The sequence below is a fragment of the Panthera pardus genome, unplaced genomic scaffold (genome assembly GCF_024362965.1).
Source record: "Panthera pardus isolate Hobbes unplaced genomic scaffold, ASM2436296v1 HiC_scaffold_7, whole genome shotgun sequence".
In the NCBI taxonomy this organism is placed as follows: Eukaryota; Metazoa; Chordata; class Mammalia; order Carnivora; family Felidae; genus Panthera; species Panthera pardus.
Genome location: NW_026527002.1, coordinates 77,190,724 through 77,207,395, shown reverse-complemented (window position 1 = coordinate 77,207,395; position 16,672 = coordinate 77,190,724). Strand labels below are relative to the sequence as shown.

The 16,672-nt window shown below is 42.7% G+C and overlaps 1 pseudogene; it reads right to left on the bottom strand.

The window, feature by feature from the left end:
* Positions 1 to 15,591: 15,591 nt before the first annotated feature.
* Positions 15,592 to 16,111, bottom strand: LOC109273036 (mitochondrial inner membrane protease subunit 1-like; annotated as a pseudogene).
* Between the last annotated feature and the right edge of the window lie 561 nt (positions 16,112 to 16,672).

The following is a 16,672-nucleotide window of genomic DNA, read 5'->3' as shown; positions in this document are numbered from 1 at the left end:
ATCTAAGCTTTAAAAGATGTACCACAGAGAGGGACAGATGAATAAGAGAAAGGAGGAGGACCAAAAGACAGGGAGAGGTAGAGACGGCCCCCTTGCTGCTGTGGCCCTGATGCTTTCACATGTCATGGGAGAAGAGAGAAACCACATCCAAACTCGGGATCTTTAAGTAACACTGACCCCATTTGCAACACAACACGGTGCAGGTGACACAGAGTCCTTTTTGCTGTGGTAAAGGGAAGCCAAAGTGAGAAGCAGCAGGAGCATCTCCTCCCTGAATGGTCCCTGCGTCATGGACTGACACCCCTGTTCTCAGTTGATAAAGACGTTAGAGACTGCCGGCATGGTGGATGGGAAATCTGGATGGGATGGATGAGGAGGGCCTCCCTGGTGATATGGCATTTGAACAGATGCCTCCATGAAGTAAGGGAGGAAACTATATGCAGTGTAGGAGGAAAGAGACCTCCAGCCAGAAGGGCAGCCAGAGCAAAGGCCCTGAGGTCGAGTGTCCTTGGTGTGTTCTAGAAGAGTCAGGGAAGTCAGTATGGCCAGGGCAGAGGAAAAGAGGCAGGAGGAGGCCAACGGACAAAACCATAGATCATACAAGAATTTAAAAACTGGGTGCGCTTTGAATTTTCTTTTGAAAGAGATAAGAAGCCACAGGTGGTGTTGAGCAGAAGAATAATTGACTTTAACCTCCAATTGTGATTTAAATTTGGAAGGACACGCGGCTGGGAATGTGGAAGAGTAGACTGAGTTCACTGGTCAGTATGGGTAGGGCCAGCACTGGAGTGCAGGTCTTCTGGAATTGCAAACAGCACTATTTCAGTAGCCACATGCCAGGGAATCCCGTAGCGTAGGTAGAGACAGAACCTTGGACGTGCTACGAGAGAAGAGGATGTCAAGCCTGGCAAGACCCAGGAGCCACTGATCACAACTGATCTTAGGATGTCATGTTTGTGACTTTTGGATTTTTCTTTTCTGTAATTTTGTATTTTTTTACCCTATCGCTCAGAAGATGAATAGATATAAGGAGTCTCCTGATTTCGGGGGGAGAATGGTAAAGAAACACTTAACAGCTACCTCTATTTTCTGACTTTTTTCAAGCCTGAAATGTACCCATTTTACACTTCCCGCCCCCGCCCTTTTGTATGACTTCTTTCCTGGACCGCACAGGAGACGGGCCAAGTCAGGGCCCTCTACTTTGTCAACCAAGGTTGCGGGACCACTAGCGTGTCCCAAATATTTGTCTTTGTTGTGAGTAGCTGTTTCATGGCTTCAGTAGCTGAAGATTTTATTTTATTTTACAGTCTCAAGAATACAAAATAAATAAGGAGACTAAAAGCAACCACGTCAGATACATCTTTCAAGGATTCTGCCAAGATCTGTCAACCTGCGTCTCTAAATAACCAGTGACAAATGTTGTGTTGACATATTTCTCCATTTCCCAGTGAATAATTAACAGCAAATGTCAGGGAAGGCTGGTGAAATAATTTCAAACAAATAAAAACCTACTTCCAACTCATTTCAAGCATCCATAACCCTCTCCGCTATAGACACACTTAGGAAACAAAGCAAACTGTTTCCAAAATTATCAGAAAAGCGGGTGCCTTCTAGGCATGGCAGAATTCTTTCTTCCTTATCATGTCAAAGTGGAAATACGTGGAGAGCTAAAAGTGTGGAAAGTAACTTGGAGACACTTAACAAAGGGGGTCTGTTATTTCTGTGGTGGTGGCAGCGTGGTGTGAAATGAGCAGAACCTCTCATGTCAAATAAATGCAAGTTCAAATCTTGGCACCAACATATTCTCACACCGTGACCTTGAGCTCTTGAATTCTTGTCTTAGTTTTTTCATTCATTAAGCAGGAGCAATAACTTCTAGTTTGCCTGGCTGTTGGAAGTTTGAGATAATATGCTTACTTTATGAGGGTCGCACGAAGTTTTGCTGACACTGGCACTTGGGACATGGTCCATGAGTGAATGATCGGTTAGTGGATACGCTTTGCACCTCCCAGAATACCTTGCACGCAGTAGATACCCACACATTGTGCCCCCTCCACTTCCTTTCCCATTGAACACCTCTTTGATAACTAGCATTGTGTAAATTAACTCCGTGTTGTGGGGACAGCTGTGGAATATTGAGGTGGGGACTAGTTGATGAAATTTTATAGGTTTCTTCAGCTATCAAATTGAAATTTTAGAATCCACCACAAAGGATGTTTTGTTTATTCAATAAAAATTATACTTAGAATACTATATGTTATGTATATTAGCTGGCTAAGACTAGACACTAAATAAGTATAAGTAAAATTTGAATCATCTGAGATATTTTTTTTGTCTGATAGGCAGGTTTAGAGTTTGTTCTTCATAATATTTAATTTTTTTAAATTTTATTTTAGAGAGAATGCAAACAGGGGAGAGGGGCAGAGGGAAAGAGAGAGAGAGAGAGAGAGAGAGAGAGAATCTTAAGCAGGCTCCATGCTCAGTGTGGGGGCTAACACGGGACTCGATCCCACAACCCTGGGATCATGACCTGAGCTGAAATCAAGAGTCGGGTGCTTAACCGACTGATCCACCCAGGGACCCCATGTTCTTCCTAATATTTAAAAGGAAAAGTTCACTGACTACAGCTAAGCACCTTTCATAGCAGAAACACTGGAAAAGTATATTTCACTTTGGTAGAGATTAATGAATTAATTTGGATCTACTCTTCAATTGTACAGTTTATACAAACTTTGTATCAGAAGAGAATTAGCAATGAAGACTTAAATGGAGACATTATGCTTATTTCCTGATGCATGTTCCATACTGATCTATGAGTATTCCTTGCCTTCTAAGGTTAAGAAAATCCTATTTTTAATTAAAAAGATGACTTTAAGTTTTATTTCCGGAGCTGCCTTCCTGATGAAAGTACAATGGTTCTTGCAGCTAGACAAAATACCATATATTTTCTGGAACAGTACTTATCAGTATGTTTGTTTATAATTTTTTTTTGTCTGTGAATTTTCTAAAGTGGCTGAGCCATAAACAGACTAGAGAGGATTTATCCATTTTTACTTGGTAGTAGGACAATATCCTCTTAAAGTATTTTTATTTTGTATTTGCAGGTTTGTATGTTTCTTTACATCCCTCTAAGAGGAAAGTGGTTACAGATGTACCCTTTACAACAGAAGTCAGCGCACGGTGGCTCACTGGTTAAAAATGAACCACCACCTGTGTTCATATGGCCCTCAAAGGTAAGAATGGTTCTTAGCTTTAAAACTATTTAACTATAAAACTATAAAAACATTCAAATTTCAGCATCCATAAATTAAGTTTTGTGGGAACACAGCCAAGCTCATTTATTTACACTTTGTCTACACTGCTTTGATGCTACAGTAGCAATGTTGCGTAGTCGTGACAGAAATTAGATGGCCCGAAAAGCCCCAAATATTGGCTATCTTGCCCTTTAACAGTTTATTAAAAGGTTTCCGTATATTCAAACATAAGCTTTGAACCAATAGGATAGCAGAGGCCCAGAGAATTTGTCCTTTGTGTGAAGGCATATCACTAATGAAAGATGTAGCTGGCCTTGGAAAGGGGATCTTCTCGTCAAGGATTTGGTGAATAAAGATGTGAAGAGGTGATAATATTATTATATTAAAGAGGCTTTATAAATTGCATGTGGGATTTATGAAAATTCAAACTTGCTAACTATGAATTTTTCTGTGAATGTCTAGAAACTGCTGTGCTTTGCAAAAGAATTCCTTCCCAATTCAAATCAAATTTGTTTTCTTTTTTTTTTTTTTTTGCGGATTAAACATTTATGAGTTACATTTATTGGATCTTGAATAGAATTTTCATTTGCTGATACAAATACTTTGCTGGCCAGGGGCTCTGTCTGATTGATGCATGGTTCTCTTTCCTCTCCATCCAAATCTCCAGGCTTACTATTTCTACCCCTTCTTTGTTGGCATGCAGGAAGTTTGATCTTCTAAAAAAAAAAAAAAAAAAAGCGGGGACACAAAGGACACAAGAGTGGTTTGATTCAAAAAGCTGATGAAGTTTACAAAACTCTGACCTAAAATAGGACGGTCAGGTGGATTTTAATCAAGCAACTCAGACTTTCTTTTTTATTAGAAATCCAATTTTTTCTGATAGAATTCAACTCTGAGACTGGGGGTATTTTTCTTAGTGATTTCTCCAGCAAAAACAGGGAAAATAGGTCTTCTGCGCTCTCTCTCTGTCTTGTTCACTTATTTAGTTTGAGAGAGAGAGAGAGAGAATGAGAGAGAGAGCTTTTAAAGGGCAGAGGGAGGGAGAGAGAGAGCACCCCAAGCAGGCTTCATGCCATCAGTGTGGAGCCCAACACAGGGCCCTAACCCACGAACAGTGAGATCATGACCCGAGCCAAAGTCAGATGCCTAACTGAGCCACCCAGGCGCCCCCGCTCTCTCTCCTTCTGATGCAATGGCTCACTAAAAACAGCATGTCCCAAAATTTAGTTGATTTGTGCCACTCTTTCCAGTAGGCAAGATGAGACCAGCTGTGAACATGAAAAGGAGCTAATTATGGGCAAAGCGACCAAGTCTGTGGGTCTGGCGCAGGCAGACAATCTTGCTTCTCTTTGGTCGATGATGAAGTCTGATTCACAGACCTCATCGGAGGAAGCGATAGCCCGTCCAAGCAAACGGATGGCAGAGCTTCGGAAGCAGAGGCTATCACAGATAAACCATATTGGCTAAAAGCATGGATTTGGGATTCAGACAAGTCTGAGTGGAAGATACCTTTGTCACTCAAATGTCATAGCCATGAGAATATATTCTTTTTAACTTTCTGAATTCCTTACCTAAAAATGATGGTGATGATGATGATGATAGTGTCCTTACTTCCTTACTTCTCTCTTCTTAAGTTGTTAGGTTGATGAAATGAAATACCATACATAAAGTATTTACATAACTGGTTGTTCGAGGTTGTCGTACCTCTAATGGGTGTGACCTGCTGAGCGAGGGCTCTGGCAGCAGAAGTGGCTGGGTCAAAATGGTTACAAGTCTTATAATATCCTCTGCGTTCTACATGGGCAAGTCAGTTTAAGTTAACGCAGGACCCAACCAGCCCACTAGGATTATAGGTCCTGGGATAACCGACCCCCAAAGCAGGGATCCTAGGAAGCACTGAAGGAGTCCCAGTCATGCAGACTGGGATGCAGGACGGAACTTTTGATCCAGTGAAGAATTAGAGTTCCCTTTGTGATTCAAAGGAGAGACGAAATCATGTAATCAAGGACAGATCTAGGGTGTATAGGAGGAAACTGCTGCTCTGGGGCATATGCACATCTAAAATTTCACCATGAGCCCATGCGGTCAGAGACAGGCAGACCAACACCAGGTCTTACATTAATACTACAAGGATTAGTTTGAAAGGCTCATACAGCAGGGAAGGCTGAGTCTTAATGGATGAAAACTTACATTCCCAGAGCTTTATTGTACTCTGGCCATCCGAGGCCTGTTGCACAACCAGTGACCAAATAGTCTAGAGAAATGCTGTATTGTGCACAGTAGCATCAATGCACTGCCCTCCTGGGAAATCATAAACAGAGATTTGGGTCATGCATGCCCTGAATTTGGATAAAGGGACAACATCACTCAGATTTTGCCATCATCAGCTGATATTATTCATTGAGATGGATATTTTTTTTTCCCTTTGTGTCTCTGTAAGACAGAAAAACAAGAACACAGTCTAGAGAATCATAATCCTGGCTGACCTCACAATCAATACCTATACGCAGGTGGCAGATCTATCTTTTGGAGATGAGAAATAATAAAAATATTAAAATTAAAATTCCATTTGCTCAGTGCTGTCTGGTTCTGGCTGTCACTTTGTTTCATTGGTCCAGAGATTTATCAAGTCGTAATTTGGTGGCATAACTCCTGTCACCCATCCTGCACAACCCTCCTCTGGGGAGACTGCAAAGCCTTCCAAACTAGGTCCCCATGCACCTATAGAATCACAGAGCTAGAAAGTAGCTGTAAAACCCACTGTGTCTAAAACCTTTCATTTTGAAGATGTGAAAACCCAGGGAAGTCCTGATATCTGTCTATCAGATGCCAATTTCCAAGTGCTCTGAACTAAAATCAAAGGAGAGAGGGAGACAGATATGGCCCTGGGGTTAGGACACCTAGCCACATGCTGGTTTCTGAGTGTTCTCAAAGCTCCTGCCTGATTTCCTCCACAAATGAGGGAGAGAAACACAGATGTTGGTCAAGGCCAGGCTTCTGGACAACGGAGCTTCTGACAAAGCTAGAAGAAGCTTAAAGTTGCTTGCATCTTGGGGCACCTGGGTGGCTCAGTTGGTTAAGCGTCCAACTCTTGATTTAGGCTCAGGTCATGATCTTGATGTTCATGAGATTGAGCTCTGCATCAGGCTCTGAACAGAAAGCACAGAGCCTACTTGAGATTCTGTCTCCACCCCCTGCCCCCACTCTGCCCCCCATCTTAAAATAAATAAACATTAAGAAAATATTAAAATCACTTGCATTTTTATGACAGATTGTGTAAAATAACGGTGTTGCCTCCTCTTTTCCGAAAGAGTGATGTGGTAAGAAGGCTGGAGCCTCCTTCTCATTGGGAGATATGGCTTCTTCACCATTATAAGTCAGGCAGGAACTGGTGGGCGTAGGGAGAAGGGAACGGAAGTAAAGGTTTGCCCTTTTTCTAGTTCAGGCCAAATAAATCCCTATAGTTCATATGACCCCAGTTGATTCAGACTCGATATTGAACACTGGGTTGGAAGTTACTTATTTTAAAGTGATTTTGTCTGGTCTAGCCTTTTCTATGCCCACATCTCTGTAAGTCAGACTGGTGGCTGTGCTCATGTTAAGTAGGTGGCACATCACCATCAACAAATCCCTTGCTCCCAAAGTTCTCCCTCAACCTTCCCTGACCTTTGCTGACCTCCCCATACACCAGACACCCTAATCTCATCCCTGTCTCCTCCCCCTGCCAGATACTAGATCCCCACCACCACCACCCCGCCTTAATGAATATTTGCATCTTCTCATCCTGATTTATCATTTGGAGGGTAACAATTGTGATATTGTTATTCATAGTAGGAAATATGTATTTGGTCTTTGTCCCAGTTGCTGGCACAGAGCCCCTAAAACCCTTGGAATTTCCTAAGTGTGGATGGCAGTAAGGATGTCTACTGTTATGTTAATGAAGTGACTTTTGGAAGGCACCTAAGGGTGGGGGCTGGATCCCTTGGAGTCAGTCACATATCTTTTAGTATCCTTTGTAATCAGTAATCTAGTGACCAAATGGGTTCCCTGAGTTCCGTTTGTCATTCTAGCAAATTAATACAACCCAAAGAGGGAGTCCTAGGAACCCCCAAACTGTAGCCAGTTGGTCAGAAGCACAGGTAGCAAACTGGGCTTGAGATTGGCATCTGAAGTGGGGGCAGTCTTACAGGTCTCAGCCCTGAACTTGTGGAATCTGATGCAGTCTCCAGGTAGACAGTGTCAGAATTGAGCTGAGTTGTAATACACCAGCGGGTGTCAGAGAATTGCCTGGTGGTGTAGGGAATCTCCCACTCCAACACACGCGCACACACACACACACACACACACACACATTGGGGATTAGATCCAGAATTTTTCACACATGAAAACTAAACTCTGCCAAAGATCCACATTATTAATATGATGACAATTCTACATCATTTTGCATAGACCCATATTGCTTTCTTGAGACTATGTCCCGTATTGGACTAATAACACTCCATGGCTCTCCACTGTCAGGAAGTTTTAACATGACGATAAATGAAGAGGTCTAAATAACAAAATATAAGAAACCCTCAAGTGATAAATTCCATCTTGTACATTTTCCCAAAATGAACAAGCAAGCGACCAAACAAAATCCCTAGAGGCCAAAAAGAAAGAAACACATCCAGCCTTTTAATGGCTTCTGCCCAGTCACAGACATAGAGAGATATGCCCAGCACTCCTGCGGAGAGATATGCCTTGGATGCCCAGCACTCCTGCTCTCAGCTCTGTGCTCTGCTCAGACAATTTCTTTGAGATTGACATTGATGCCTTCATTCTAATATCTCTGAGTCTTTTTACAAACAAAAAAAAAAATGATAATAAACTTCTATGCCCATTTACATGTGATCGCAATGCCACCCCCTAATTTTTCTTCCTTCTACTTTCCTTGTTTTTGAAAATATCTTGCAAGGGATCCAGGAACACATATCTTAAGCCTAGGAAAACCAAACCAATGTTTTGAGAATTTGGTCTCCTGTGACAATATGAATGAAACAAAGAAGAAGCAAAGAAGCAACAGGTGCTTAGCTGTCCAGAGGTAGGTTGGGGAAGTACCTATTTTTAAGCTTGGATGAAGGAAAGGAAATAATCTCGGAAGAGAAAGAAGGAAAAGACTCACTTGTGTGCATCCCCTTTTCAATCACTGAAGCCCCAGTTACTCTAAATGGGACCCAGTAAGACCCTTTAGTCTGCCAAGACCACACTTGTATTTGTTTCTCATGGGAAATACCAAATGAAGACGCGAAGAGGAGTCTGTATCTTCTTAGAGACCTTTCCCTGCTGTGAACACAAACCCAGGCGTTATGCTATAGAAGACACAAGACCAAGCCCCTTTTGGATATCCTTCAATAAAAGAAAGGAAAAGAAATTTTTCAGCTCACAATCTTTAAGCAGTCAAATAAATATAATGTCTGTGTTTCGGAATCTTGGATGTTTCTTCATGCTTGAAGACACCATTTCATCCTTTCCTGGCTTCCATTTTCCTCGCTGTTTGTTGCAAGGTCAGACATCAGCATTATTGCTACTCTAATAAAGATAATGTGTTTTTCCTCCAGCCGATTTAATGATTTTGCTCATTATCTTTAATTTGAGCAGTTTGGGATGTGCCTTGATGGGGTTTTTCTTTGTGTTTTTGAGCACAGAGTTTATTAAGCTTCTTGAATTTGTGGGTTGATATTTTTCATCACGTTTGAACATCCCCGGACATTATTTCTTCAGCGTTTCCTTCTACCCATGTTCCACATGAACATGAGAACTATGTCCCATCCGTCTCTTAAATTCTGCTATGTTCTCCTTTTTAAATTTTTGTTTTCCTTTTTGTGTTTCGGTTTGGATCGTTTCAGCTGATCTTTCTTTGTCTTTTCATCTAATGAGTTTTTTATTGTTGGTTTCATAGTTTTATGGGCTAGGGTATTTATTTGAATTTTCTTTTAAAATCTTATTTTTTCTGTTATTGTCTCACTTTAAATAGTTGTCTTAAAGTCCATTTGTGCCACTCGGTTTGCCAAAAAGTGGATCTGCCTTATTTTTTGTTTTTCCCTGGTCATCAGTTATATTTTTTTTACTTCCACACAAATATAAATGTAAGTTTTCCCTGGCATTATATACACAAGAAATATATGGGGGCAGAGTTAATGTTATTCCCCTACAGTCACGCTTTGCCCTCCTCTCAGATAGGCCAGGGGCTGGACAGGAACCGAGCTGGGTCAAGATTGAATCTCAGCGTTTGGTAGTCTCAAGTGTGTCTTTTAAACCATCTCCTTCTTCAAGTGCCTTTACTGTGGGCTTTGGTTTGAGAGCTTTGTCTGCCTCTGTCCTCAGTCCTGATAACTTTGCAGTTCAGTGGCTTAGAATTGACGTTCTTATTCCTCTGCCCCACGCAGGTTCAAATTCTGACAAAGTTCTCCACTGCAGGGTCTGCCTGTGCTTATGGGAGGTCCCACCTTCTGGAGGCTTATTCTTCTCCTAGGTCATCTGTGATCTCACACCTCGTTCCCAGCCCAGCCTCCAGCCCGCTGGCGGTGCAGAACCTCCTGGGGGGCATCAGCTCTCCCTGGTCACGGAAGCAAGTGCAGCAAGTGTGGCCCTCAGGACCCCCACCAGCTGACCTTTCCCATGTAGAGTCCCCTGGCTCTGTAAGCCCACAGTCAGAGTCTGCACGTGCCCCCAAGAAAGAAAAGACTAGGCGGTCTTTGCTCACCTAGGAGAGCTCCCTCTTACTCTGGAATTGTAGTTCATATAGTTCTGTCTCCACAAGTATCCGATAATTGTAAACATGTGGATTTAATAATTTATCTATCTCTGGTTGTTGCAGTGAGAGTGATGGCCAGCCGCGGTTAGTCTATCCAGTCAGAAATGGAAGGGCGAAAACCTGGATTTGAATCCCAACTCGTGCACCTGCCAGCATCGAGTGCCATTCTGGACGAGACACTTCTCTCTGACTGTCAGTCTTTTCCTGTAGAAAGTGGGGTTGAGATTGCATTAAATGTGTGACCTCCGTCTAGAAGGCACACTATAATGTTTTATATTTCCAACCTACAACTCTTCATCTTTCTCCCACAAAATTTTTGACCTTTTATTATTCATTCAACAGTGACATGTTTTTAGGTTTGTTTTCTTTTTTGTCACAAATTCTATTTGTGTCACCTGCTACATTGTGGTGAAAGATTGTGAGCTTCTGGGCATGATATTCATAGTGCGTAAAATATGAAACCCACACTGATGAGCAATGTTCTGGAGCACAGGCCTCAAAAACCAACAGAGACTTGACTCATGCAAATGGAACAGCAGCTCATAGATCATCCAAGGGGAAGTCAAGGTCACAACAAACCACAGAAATCATCGTGTGTCATTCCCGAACAACTCAACCCTGGTAAATTGAGAATATAGCACGTACTAAGGGGTTGGCGCTCCATTTGAAGAGGAGACAGATGAAGAAGACAGAGGAAGAGAGGCAAACAGTGAGAGGGGGTAAGAACCAAATGAGCCGGAGAGAACAGGATGCAGGGTGCAAACATCAGATATTCAGGGATGCAAGGACATCCAAGGAAAGAGGCACGGACAGTCCAGGTCCAAGCACTAGCAGTGAGGGAGAGAAACTGACAAAAGATGGACAGAGAAGGAAGGGCACTAAGTGAAAAGAGAGGCATATAGCAGAGCAGGCAGCAATACATAAGGAGAACAGGAGGGCGGCACTCGGAAAGATGTGTGGGGAGAGAACAGGACTAACCAAATATAAAGAGCTTTAGCAGGAGAAAGAGAACAGGAAACAGAGGACACATTCTTGGTGGGCTAAGACTGCCAGGAAGAGACAGAATCTAAGCCAAATGCAGACGCAGAGAGAATGGAGATCCCGCCCAAGAAAAGGGGGGTGAGAGAAAGTATAGGGAAAACCAGGAAAATGTGATTAAACATAACATTTAATTCAATTAACTGCAACGAGCTAGACATCTTGCAAACTTGGGCTCACGTCATTCGCCAAAAGAGCATGCAATGCATCTACTGTTTTCTCTCCATTTATTAAGGTTGAAACTACTGCCCAAAGCCATGTAGTTGGTGGTTAAGCTGGAAATCCATCCCGGGTCTGTATGTCTCTAAAGATCATGTCTTTTCCACTCTGTCAAGCACAGTGATAGGAGTGTGCAGAGTGGGTAGGGGATGGTTGTTAGAAGGGATGAAGGATGGAGACAGGGGGCCTCTGATAGAGGGCTGTGGACCCAAGGCTCTGTTTGTCAAGACCGCAAGTTGTCTTGCTCAAGAACAAATTAAATTTGCCAAGTTGATTGACCCAGTGTGGGAATGTCTCCAAAGCAAATCATGGTCTCCTAGTGTTGCATCACTCTGATTTAGGGAGGTGGGCACCTAACTTATTCAAGCAAGTTTGAGATACAGTCCCTGTTTTCCAGTGGTAGTTTGATGTCAGGTTGAATCAGCAGCCTTTTGAGAAGGGTGCCCTGGGCTCCCCGGGCTGCCTCCTAGAGAAGGCCAAGCTCTTTGTCCCAGGGACGTGCATTAATCAAGAAAAAAACAAGGGACACATTACAAGACAGGATTGGAACACGTGCAGGTTAAGGGCATGTCACAAACACGGATAGAGGAAATCAGAGTCGCATTGTGATCCAAGGGGCTCTGAAAATTGCCGAATGCAGAGTGGCCGTGTTGGAAAGGGATCCCAGAAGCGGCGGGACGGACGGAAACAATCAAATGCAAACAGTCCTGTCCTTCCCGATCTCATTGCCGTAGCTCTAATTCTGGTCATCGCTGTCATTCTGCAGTTACCAGCTAGTGACGGCCTTGTCCCCAGCACAGTCCTCCTCTGTTTTATCACTCACGTGTCTTCTGGATGCATCCTCTTAAAGGCCACCCGGCCATCCCATTCTGCTGCTCATGAGACATTTGCTGCTTACTTGCTAGCTTGACTGTGAAGACTTTACAATTTGCTTTGGAGAAAAAAAAATCTACCCTTATCTCCTGCATCTTCCTTTAACATATTTTAAGCTCGTATTATGTTTTCATTTTCACCGGTCCATGAACATGTCTTAGGATAGTTAACTTCAAGGGTGAGACCGGTTTGCTGCAGCATCGAGTTGTTTGGCACTGGCTTTAAAAATGAACTTGACCACAGGTAAGGGCTCAGGATAATAAGCTGTCACCTGCTAATATGAAGTCACTAACTCTCTAGGATCAAGAAAGGCCAGGCATCTCCAGGGCTTCCTCTGCGGGGGCACAGGTACACCTGGTCCCAACTTCACCCACATGCACATGTGGTGCATAATGATTGCTCTCAGGGCTGGAGCTGCAATGTGAAAAGAACCTAAAGTACATTCCAAGGCCTTGACTGTTGATAATCAGGCGTCATTTTCTGGCATGCACAACACACGCAATTAGAAAACAGAAAGAATACCAGACCACCTTCTAGATTTATCTCTGCTTCTCAGTGCCTGTGCATCCTTGCTAAAGTCACTTCCATTCTCGCGGACTCAGTCATTAAATCTAGGAAAAATAAAAACTTAAGCTAGAATAATTCATCCAAATGTCTTTAACAGTGATCTGGAGGTGATTTTTCTAGTGTAGAATAAAGCCTTATGTTGAGAGTTACGAGAGACCCCAAAATATAATTCACTTCGTCACTAACTTGTTGGAATGCTATTGGAGAAGTCAGTTATGTCCTTTCTCTAGGACTCAGCTCAGCTGGACTGCAGTCAGGTGCAAAGTGGGAGCCTGGGGCCCCCAGTCCTCTAAATATGTGTCTTATTTAGTCTTTTTTTTCTTTAACTTTTTTTTTAACATTTATTTATTTATTCTTGAGAGACAGAGAGCATGAGCAGGCCAGAGGCAGAGAAAGAGAGAGACACAGAATCCGAAGCAGGCACCAGTCTCCAAGCTGTCAGCACAGAGCCCAACGTGGGGCTCAAACCCATGAACTGTGAGATCATGACCTTAGCCCAAGTCAGACGCTTAACAGACAGAGCCACCGAGGCACCCTATTTAGTTTGGAAGATATCTGTGTTTTATTTAGTCCTGTCTCCATATGTGTGTGTCAACGTACTTATGTGTGTGTGGGGGGGGGGGGCATTCAAATACCAAATATTGTTAAAGTAAACTATTTATAAATATTTATAGAAGTTATTTTTAAGAGGCAGCATCCTGACCAGTCAGAGCCCCTGGCAATAGCGGGCCTGCCTTCCTTCCTGGAGCATCTTACCTGTTTGCTTTTGACCTGGTTTGTGTTTTCCTGGCTCACATGTCCCCCGTGTGGCATTATCCCTCACTTTATATCATCTACCTAGCCCCTGAAGCTTCTGAATTTCCGGATGCTGAGATCATTTCTAGGATCCTTTCAACTTTAACATTGTATGATTCTAGGCATGAGACATGACCTCTACTCTCAAGAATGAATTCTCAGTCAATCGAGAAAATGATTGGGAACACGAAGCACCTAACACGGGTGGTGTTTTCATGATTATCTGCCAAATTATTTTTTTTTCCTCTCCTGTGTATTTTTTAATGAAGGATGCCTGCATCAGCTCCCCGTGACATTAGCTCCATTATTCATGTGAGTGTGACATGGAAAAGTGGCTCTACAGAATCCTTACAAGGGATTTCTTTATCACAGCCAGAGCAAAAGAGGTCTGCTAATTGTTAATGCTAATAAAAGGAGCTGCTATTACTCGGCTTTTAAAATATAATTACATGACAGGAATTCTCTGCTTCATTTTCTTCACACAGCCCATGTAATCGCCATGTAACAAAATTAGAGATGGATGAGGCTTCATTGAAAACTCAGACATAGCCGTTTAGGAAATGGGAAGTGTCCGAGATTTAAAAAAAAAAATCATTGCCACCTTTTTAGTGGATCTAGGACGAAATTAAAGCACAACCAGAAGGATCTATCCATCTATCTATCTATTTATTCTTATTTATTTATTGAAAGAGAGAGTGTGTGAGCAGGGAAGAGGGGCAGAGAGAGAGAGAGAGAGAGAGAGAGAGAGAGAGAGAGAGAATCTTAAGCAGGCTCCATACTTAGCATACCTGATGTAGGGCTCAGTCCCATGACCCTGGAACCATGACCTGAACTGAAATCAAGAGTTGGGTGTTCAACCCACTGAGCCACCCAGGGGCCCCCAGAAGGATTATTTAAAAGTGTAGGGCATGTTTCTTAAATTCCACATATGAGTGCAATCATGATATTTATCTTTCTCTGAATGAATGATGAACATAGGGGAAGGGAAGGAAAAATAAGATAAAAACAGAGAGAGAGGCAAACCATAAGAGACTTAAATACAGAGAACAAACTGAGGGTTGCTGGAGGGGAGGTGGGTGGGGGGATGGGCTAAATGGGTGATGGGCATTAAGGAGAGCACTTGTTGGGATAAGCACTGGGTATCATATGTAAGTTATGAATCACTAAATTCTCCTGAAATCATTACCAACTATATGTTAACTAATTTGGATTTTTAAAAAAATTAGAAAAATTATGAAGTGCAGGTCCGATCAGATAACTCCACCGTTGGAGCCCTGCACAAGTTTCCCATCCAGTACATTGTCGCCATGCCCTATATGACCTTTGCAACCTCCCATGATGCCTCTTGTCTCACGTTCTAAATGCCTCTTCATCTCACGTTGCCCCAGTCACACTGGCTTCATTTTACGTTTCCTGGAAGCTTCCAGGCATGCTTTTAGTGTAGGGTTTCCACATTCTGTTCCCTCTGCCTGACACCCTCCTCTTCTAGATATATGCAATGCCCACTTCCTCCTCTCCATCAGTTCTGAGCTCAGGAGGCACCTGCTCTGTGGGTCTTTTCCAGACCTTCCCAGGACACTAAAACACTGCCCTGCAGTTGTCTCTACTTTCTGGCACTACAAGCCCCAGGTGAATTCAAGTTCCTCCTACTGTCCTTAGTTTACTCCTGGCTTAATCTTGTCCCCTTCTGATTCCATCCCCAATTAGCCCAGGCTCTCACTCACCAACCTGAATCACAGTGACCTATCACACTTGTATCCCTGAACCATTCAAGCAGAAACTTCCATTCTGGGTCTAGTAAGCTTTGTCTGGGGTCTTATTTTCTGTGTTAAAGTTATTTGGTTAGTATGGTTGACATCTGTAGAGTAGTTAAGTGTTCAGTAAGGCAATATGGCAGTGTTTGGTAATCAGATGGATATAAGCTTTTTTTTTTTTTTTTGTCTTTGTAGAGTGAATCATTTATTGGTAAGTACATAAGTACATGGTTTCAGTGGCAACAATAAAATCACATGAAGGGGAGACAGTATCAGATCAGACAAATAGACGCTTTTTTTAATCATCCCAAAATCTGTGGCCATTAGGGCCATCACATGGAAATCCAAAGTTGCTCAGAAGCCAAATCTTAAGAAGACAGATCCTCCTAGTAATCCATATGGAGTAGTTCCATAATTCCTGGAATCTGTAGAACCTTGTAGATCGTAACCTTCTAACCAAACATGACTTGTTGGCCTGTCATCATGGCTTTTAAATAAATCTGATGGACTGTTGGTGAGGATTTTGTTTCCTTCCAAACCAAATAGTCTTACAAATAACACTAGAGCCTTTTGCAATCACAGTGTCACCTCTTTGGACACCAGGAAAATGTTGATTAAGATTTTCTGCAAAGACAATATCTTAACTTTGTATGGAAGGCTCCATTGATGGTCCAGTACATAACAGTACCACCAGTGTATTCGGAGGCATAATGATCTGTACAGCCATGTCAAATAGTATGGCCACATTGGCAGAGTTTCTTCCCCCCCCAGTACACCATGAAGCAAAGTTCCGTGTAGATACTGTCATCATTGACCATAGATCTGTTCTAACAATACTTTCAAATTTGAGGATAGTTGTGAGGCTTCCAGAAAACAAACAAAACAAAAATGTCTAAAGCATGTATCAAAGCCTGTGTGGGTGCTCTACAATTTCAAGATTCTTCTGGCCCCAAAGAACCCAGAAGACCCTAAGTACATAAGCTTTTTTTTAAATTTTTTTAAATCTTTTATTTTTGAGAGAGAGAGAAAGAGAGAGACCAGGGGAGGGGCACCGAGAGAGGGAAACACAGAATCCAAAGCAGGCTCCAGGCTCTGAGCTGTCAGCACAGAGCCCGACGTGGGGCTCAAACTCAGGAACAGTGAGGTTATGACCTGAGTTGAAGTCGGATGCCCAACCGACTGAGCCACCCAGGCACCCCAGTACATAAGCTTTTTAACTTAATGAATATTTCCTATATTTGTCTCTGCAGTGATCTGTATGTATTTTGCCTCTGTCCACTGGAGAGCTGCTATATTATACTCTCATTTCATTGGATTCTGGAGAGTCTGTCATTGAGAAAACCCCATCTCACCCCTGTTCATTGACCCAGGATAGGCAG